The 7,627-nt window shown below is 38.3% G+C and overlaps 1 protein-coding gene across 5 annotated transcripts in view; it reads right to left on the reverse strand.

Annotated features, from left to right (window-relative positions):
* The window catches only part of HECTD1 (HECT domain E3 ubiquitin protein ligase 1), a 55,797-nt gene that overhangs the window by 40,610 nt on the left and 7,560 nt on the right, over nt 1-7,627 (reverse strand). The window lies entirely within an intron of this gene.

Consider the following 7,627-nt stretch of genomic DNA (forward strand, 5'->3'; position numbering starts at 1 on the left):
TCTTGCTTCACCAATCAATTTATTTTTTCCTCAACAGAGCTTCAGGGTTTATAATGAGATAACCAATTAATCATGAAATATTGCATGCAATAATAAGAGCTACAGATCTCAGGTACACTATATAATTTGATGCTTTGTCTGGCCTTTCTTCATGTTCTTAACACACCCACTTGTTTTTTATCCTTTCTTACCTTCTCCCTCTTCTCCCCCAACCCTCATTTGAGCTATACTTAAGGCAAATTCTTTTCCAACATCATATAACCACTTAGCATTAAATGACCTCATATAATAATTGTTCAACTACAGAAATAAAATACTTCAAAGATGACGATGGGGAATCAATTGAAGGGGCCACATACTGTGATATTAGCAGCAATAACTGGATACCTCATTCTTAGATGTAAGAAAAGAACAAGTACTGCAAGTTTTGTTTTTTGGTTTTTTTTGTTCATTTAGTTTTTTTTTTTTTAATATATTGGTCTGGAAAAGCAGTCCTAAAACTTGTCTAAACCCAGACAGAGCAATAACAACAGCATGTATTTGGTCTGGTAAACAGGTGAAGTACTCACTGGCTAATCATTCTGTACACTAACCCAGAAGTCACTCAATACACCACTTGGTATGCACAGTGAGTGATTCAAACACAAGGGCATCAAATTCTGGGAGAGCAAAATGCTGATTGTTTCCTTAAAGATCCAACCATGCTATATGAAGAGACTAAATAATAATGTGCAACAAATCCAAAACCTGGTGGTCCTTAGTGATGTGAATAAGTGAAGCCTTGACAGACATAAATGTCACATTTAACACTTAGAATAACATGGTTTATGTGTTGGATACATTAATATAAGGTAACACAGAACTGTTAGGGTTGGAAAGGAACTTAAAGCCCAGTCACTTCCAATGTCCTGCTGTGGACAGGCTTGGAACCCATACATTAGGTTGCTCATGGCCCCATCTAACCTGGCCTTGAATGCCTCCGGGGATGGGGCATCCACACCTTCCCTGGGCAACACGTTCCAGTGCTTCACCACCAAATACCTAACCTAAGTCTCCCCTCTTTTATTTTAAAGCTATTCCTACTTGTCCTATCACACTCTACCCATGTACTGCTTTAAGATTTATGATTCAATCAAGTTTATAAAAAAACACTGCACAAATGTCAACTTGGATTTTCTGAAAATGGGAACTGAAAAGCTTGAAAAAACTCCACTTCTGCCCTTAAAACAGTTGTCTGGGAGAACACAGATGACACAGAAAAAACACTAAGTCACCAAGTGCCTATCATTTATACTGAATTATTTGTCAGTACATAAATGGCAGTGATGTTTTTCTTGTAAAAACACGGATTACTGATAAAAACTTCATTTCTTGGTTTGTTTGTTTTTAATTACTTTTTGCCAAAATATCTAGCTAGGTAGCTAGGTAGTCAGGAGTCATGCTTTTCCAGTCAGGAGGCAAACAACAACACTCTCCTCTCACTGCTAGAGCATCTGTCTTCTGATCTAAAGGAATGCTTTCCAGTCTTCCAAAAAGGGTACTATGTTGCATCATAGGGAATCAGAAAGAAACAGAAGCTTTGTCGTATACTTAACCTGTGGAAATTACTTGGTTCTGGAAAGATAAAAAGCTTACTGTCTTAAGATAAAATTTGAAGACTACAATAAAGCACATTAAATTCTTGTAAGAGCAGCAATAATGCTATGAACTTTATGTTCCAAAAAAAAATTATCCCTTCTGAAAATAGCAACCAATCTAATTTTAAACAAGAGCTTTCACAGAAAATTCCTGCAAGCTACTTCAGCCTCTGAACTCTGTGTACTTAGTGTTTCTTTTAACAGTTCCATTCCAATGCAATGCTCTGAACCAAACGTAAACAAATCTATCAAATCATCTACTTTATGTGCAATGAGAAATCTGTTCAAAAAACAAACAAACAAAAAAAACCAAAAAAAAACAAAACAAACAAACAAAAAAAAAACACTGAAAACCAGGATGGCTCATGAAGTATCAGTCATATAAGATGTATGTAAAGGAAAAAAAAAAAAAGCTTCTATTACAGCTCATATGAATTTAAAACTAGCAAAAGTACAAATTTCATTTTACTCAGATGTTGTTGCTGGGAACACAGCAAACATCAAACCAGACATTTTAAGACTCCAAGACAACAAATGCACGTTTCTTCTCACTTCCTTAGCACAGGAAATGTAGAGTTGTGTCATGTTCTCTCCCCTCGTGTTTCTCTCAACTCAAACAATATGGCTCAAGTTCTACACAATATAGTAAAGCAAGTGAAGTCATTATCCCTGAAGTTACATCAGAGAATAAAACACGTGCAGAAGTCTGGAGTATTTTTGAGATGGGTCAAACAGACAGAATCATGCTTCACTGGCCCTGGGACTAACACTTTGGCCATTAAAACTACCATGAGTAGTTTTATTACTATTTTCTAAACACTGCCTTAAGAATCTGTAATATGCAACTACCCTATATTTTTAAAATGAGGTCATAGCTGGCAACATATCAAGTTTTTCAAGTCCAAAAGATGACAGCATCACTGAAAACAACTTTCAAAATAAACTGAAGTCATCATCTGCATTCTCATATAAAACAGAAAAAGATTTGACCAATGCAATCCACAACACCTGAGATACAATTTTCATAGATAGAATCTCTAGGATATCCATTCACTGCTCTTTAACATTGGTCCAGACTAATACATTTTGTTTCTTGCAGCACAGGCCTTTAACACTTGTAACCTACAATGCTACAGGTGGAAGGAAAACAGAAGCTACAAGGTTCTTCACTACTCACATGTAACAGCTTCTCAAGTCAGCTACTGACTTCTTGTAATTCTATGGAAACATAATTATCAAGTTATATTTAAATGCATTTCAGAAATACGCCTTCAAGAAGCTTTGTCCAAACCACTTGAAGTAGTCTTTCATTCTTTGGGTCATAATACCCCAAGATTATCAAAATATAAATTATTTCTTTTAATTTAAACAGTAGTTCGATTTGGTGCGGATTGCGATTAATAAGATGTTTCTATGCTAATCTAAATCAAGCAAACTAGTGTGAGCTTCTTGAGGACAAATATCATTGACTGACTTTCACTGACATCATATAAGCAAGCCAGCGGGAATGAAAACACATGTACACATCCTCTGTAAGTTTTAGATCTTGCCTTCTTCCTACAGTCTTGTGACATTAGACATGTTAGATTAAGTCTGAGTCTCACTCATGGCTCACTCAGAGCCTTTCTCCTTACTACACTATGTGCACCTATCTTGAAAAGTTCTTAACAGTCTGCTTAGCACCTCCTCCTAATCTACTGTCTGTGACATGCAAGTTAATAATATTTGTCATGTTCTAGCACGAGGGCTCTCATAGCAGATCAGTATTTCACTGCACAGAGCAAAGAACAAAGTGAACAGACTCCACCCATCCTTGAAAACCTAGCATCTACTTGAACAAAAGGACAGATACAGATGAGCATGCAAACTCATCACCCCACATTACTCAATCTTATTTCAATATCTCAGCAATTTTTAGAACTGTGATTTGTTTAATGTATTACATCTTTGCATTGGATTTCCATATTTTAATTCCTCACATATTTTTAAAGTACATTACTACCCATGCAGTGCCATCACCAGCATCTTCTGCTTTCAAGAGTAAGCCTCTACAGAAGGTTTTTTTAATTCCAGCTTCTCCAAGAGAAGTCAAAAGAATGAACTGCTCTGCTCTCATTAGGCCCACAGTTGCTACCTAAATTGCCACTCTGCACATGCATGCAAAAACAGGGTCAGGAAGATGTCCTGCTTTGCTTTACTCAGAGTAATAATACTTAGAACAAGCAGAGGACATACAACGTACACACCAAGTACTACTAGTCTTACTGAAGGCTGAAAAAGAACAAAGCCTGCTTTGAACTTGGTTCTGTAATGAAGATACATCTACTACCAAAATATTTTGCCTAAGTTTGGAAGATAATGTAGAATCAAGAGCAGCAGTTCAACACAGTGAGAATGTTTGTTGCTTGATAGACCACTACTGCAGAGTACCGCAGCGTTTTAAACAGAGCAACTATCTTGTAAAACATTCTCATATTGGGGGGTGGGGGAGAAGCAGATTTCAATATTCTACAGTAAAAATAGTGCTGTGTTTATTTTCTGGGGAAAAACACACAGGTGTTCCACTGGACAAAGAACGTTTTCTCACACTGGACTCATGCACTTCCTATACAGAGAGTTCAGATTCTTTTTTGTCTGCTGAAGTTCACTCAGGCCTTAGCAGCTCCTGAAGTTTCTGCTATCCTGCCACTGACACAGAATCTAAGTGTTGTTAGTCCGAAACAGCACAACAGGGAACACATCCTTAGTTGTTTGAGCTACAATAATCTCAAACATGTGGATAAAATAATTACAGCATAACATTACACAGCTGTCACATTTTGAACAACTTCAGTCATTTCACTGTAGGTATGGTGTGGATAAGTGTTACAAATTTAAGCACTTTGGTGAGCTTTATAGTGATCTCCCTCTAATCCCAAAATCTGCATTAAAGTATTATGTGGGTTTCTAATGGTTGCAACTACGAGAATCTGCCCTACATGCCTAAGGGGTGAGAATGTGTCTGTGTGAGTGGTCCAAGAGAAAGGACTGGAAGGGGGAAAAGAGAGCAGCAGCAAGTAGGGAAATAAAAGGGATGCAACCCTGTCACGTCCATACAAATGAAGAGTGCCCTTCCATTCTGCAGCTCTATGAATTTCTGGTTATTGGCACTTGACACCTGAGACCTAGCAGATGGTATCTATGCATCAAAATGTTTTAACAGGTTCCGTGAGCAGTTTCTGAGCTTTGCCTCAATCAGATCTTGAGTTCAGACAGACTTATTGTTACTGAACTGTAAGCAAATGCAGCACAACAAAGAGCACTGCCCATCTGGAAGTAACTCTATCAACCAGGTCCTTAGAGGAGAATTTTCTAATGATCAGCATTATAGGGTTTTTTGTTTGTTTGTTTGTTTAATGCAGAATTGGGTAAGAGAGTACACTTGACCCCAGCAGGAACCAAACAGGGAGTCAGACAAGCCATGTATGCTAAGCTTTAAGTCTAAGATAAATCCTTACTTCCTTAAGGATCCTGGCTTCCTTAGGCAGGCTAGTATAGAAGAAAGAGACCTGTTAAATATCTGCTACTGAAGATTAGACCATTCAATTACGTAGAACCTAGTGCTGTTCCATCTAAGATCACACTCAGAACAGAAGTGTCCTCTGATAGGTAGCAAAGCAAGGCATTAAGGAGTATCTGTATCACAGTGGCCACTTGTTGCTTTTATATAGGCTGTGCAGAACCATAGAATCACCAAGGTTGACAAAAGACCTACAAGATCATCCAGTCCAATCGTCCACCAATCACCAACAGCTCTCACTAAAACCACATCCCTCAACACGACATCTAAACATTTCTTGAATGCCTCCAGAGTCGGTGACTCCACCACCTTCCTGGGCAGCCCATTCCAACACATGAACACTCTTTCAGAAAAGCAGTATTTCCTAATGTTGCATTTGAACTCTGTGTGTGTATGCGTGTGTGTGAACTAAAAGAATTGACATATAGCAGAAAAAAAGAAATTACTACAGCAAATAAATAAGTTGCTGGTGCATCTTCAAAGTTGAAAAACTAACTCTGTTCAGACTGTCTGTCTGCAATGGAACAAACAAAAAGCAGTCAGTGTTTCCTTTAGTACAGAAAAAAAACACCTTTTGTAACAGATTTTATTCTTTCAAACGAGAAAATAATGCCTAACATAGGTTAATATGTAGCTTTAAAATTCAGAACTAAACATTATCAATGCAATCATATTGACAAGATGTCAGGAAAGGCTAGGAAAACATACAGCACTGTATCAGCACAACTCCATACACCAACACTTATGCCTCAGTCTCTCCCCTGTCCTTCACAAACAGGAGCATCCATAAGAATGCACAATTCTCATACAACCACAGCAGGAAGCTCCTGCTATAAGCCTTCAAACACAAATGAAGTGACTCAGCTCTTTTGCAGCTTGCCAGACTACAAAGATACACAGGAAGTAAAAAACAGTTGCTATAAATTAATTTCTGTAACTACTTTTCATATTTTAAGCACATCCAAAAGCTTTGCCTAGAACAGCAACAACACCAGTAGTTTAAAGACCACTGTTGAGTTTAAACAAGAAACCACGCCACTTCACTTCTCCAATCCAACAGTTAATACTGCTGCTTCCAGCATTACGGTGCGTTAGCCAGTTCAAGTGACTGCTGTATTCAGTTGACACAGAGTCCTCACCACCTGACAAAGCCTTTGGCTTCAGACTCCTGGTCCCAGACATGTGACTTATGGCAGAAAACCAAGCTCAGCTGCCTGCCAGCACTTGTGCTCAGTCCTAACAGCACATCGTCTGCACACACTGTCTGGACTGCTCAGAGGCACAGGATCATTTAAACAAAATACACTTTAAAAAAAAAACAAATAAATGACTTATTTTCTGATCTTAGTCTAGGTAATATATCAATTCATACCTAAAAAGTGAGGAATCACATCCTGGAAAGCAACTCTGAAGAGAAATACCTAAGATGGTGCTTCATGTACAATGTTTTATAAACACCTGACTAAATTCTGGTAGCAGTAAGAAAAGCGTGCTACTGTAAACAGCACGGATGAAGCCAGGGTTGGAAAATGCTTCTAGACTGAAGAGCTGGAGAGGAGGAATAAGATCAGTAGCTGACTATATCCTCATATATGCAAGTATGTTCACAGTGACAATGTGACTGACTTGCAGTCCACGAGGAAAAGGGGCACCAACCGCCCAGGCAGACCACAACAGCCAGCCCTTTTGGGAGTGTTACCTCCATGAAATGATTCTGTCAAACAAGATGCTCAATTCAGGGGTATCCAAGAGAAATAAAGGGATGTACAACATTACAAAGGATGTTGTATTTAGCTGACCTAGAATTCCTGTCTGGCATTTGTTACCATGAAGGTTCTCAAAATGACGAGACAAGGCTAGTTAATCTCCGTAGCACCCGTGACAACAAGACCATAATTCCCATTTTACAAAGAGCAACCAAAAAGAGGTCAGTGTGTTAAAACTCTTTACCACTGCAAAAATAAACAAGAAAAATTCAAACCAAGCACCAACAAAAAACAGATAGCCTTAGAAGTCAGAAATAACTCTAAACATTGTGCTGTAACATGACAGCTCCCTGAAAAATACAACACACACCCCTACTATCTCTGTACTTCCCATCCCAGAAAGGATATCTGTGAATGCTGAAGATCCCACTGCACTGAAGTCTACCCACACAATGAGGAATTGCAGCACTGGCATTTCACTGCTGCTACATCCTCTGCCTTTGTTAGAAGGCAACAAGTTAATGGGAATCCCATGATTGTTGCCACGGTAAAGCTTACAATATTTCATTTACTGAGCAAGATAGCTGCATCAGCCCAAACCAATAATTCACTAAGACCTTTCGCTTGGCATGGTTTAAAACAACAAAAAATGGCAGCCTATAGTTGACAGCAATACTTATCCCCATTTACTTATGGTTGCACTCAAAAAAAAAAAAAAAAAAAAA

This window comes from Centrocercus urophasianus, unplaced genomic scaffold (genome assembly GCF_019232065.1).
Source record: "Centrocercus urophasianus isolate 14NV4802_14NV808 unplaced genomic scaffold, USGS_Curo_1.0 seq_14, whole genome shotgun sequence".
Classification (NCBI taxonomy): domain Eukaryota; kingdom Metazoa; phylum Chordata; class Aves; order Galliformes; family Phasianidae; genus Centrocercus; species Centrocercus urophasianus.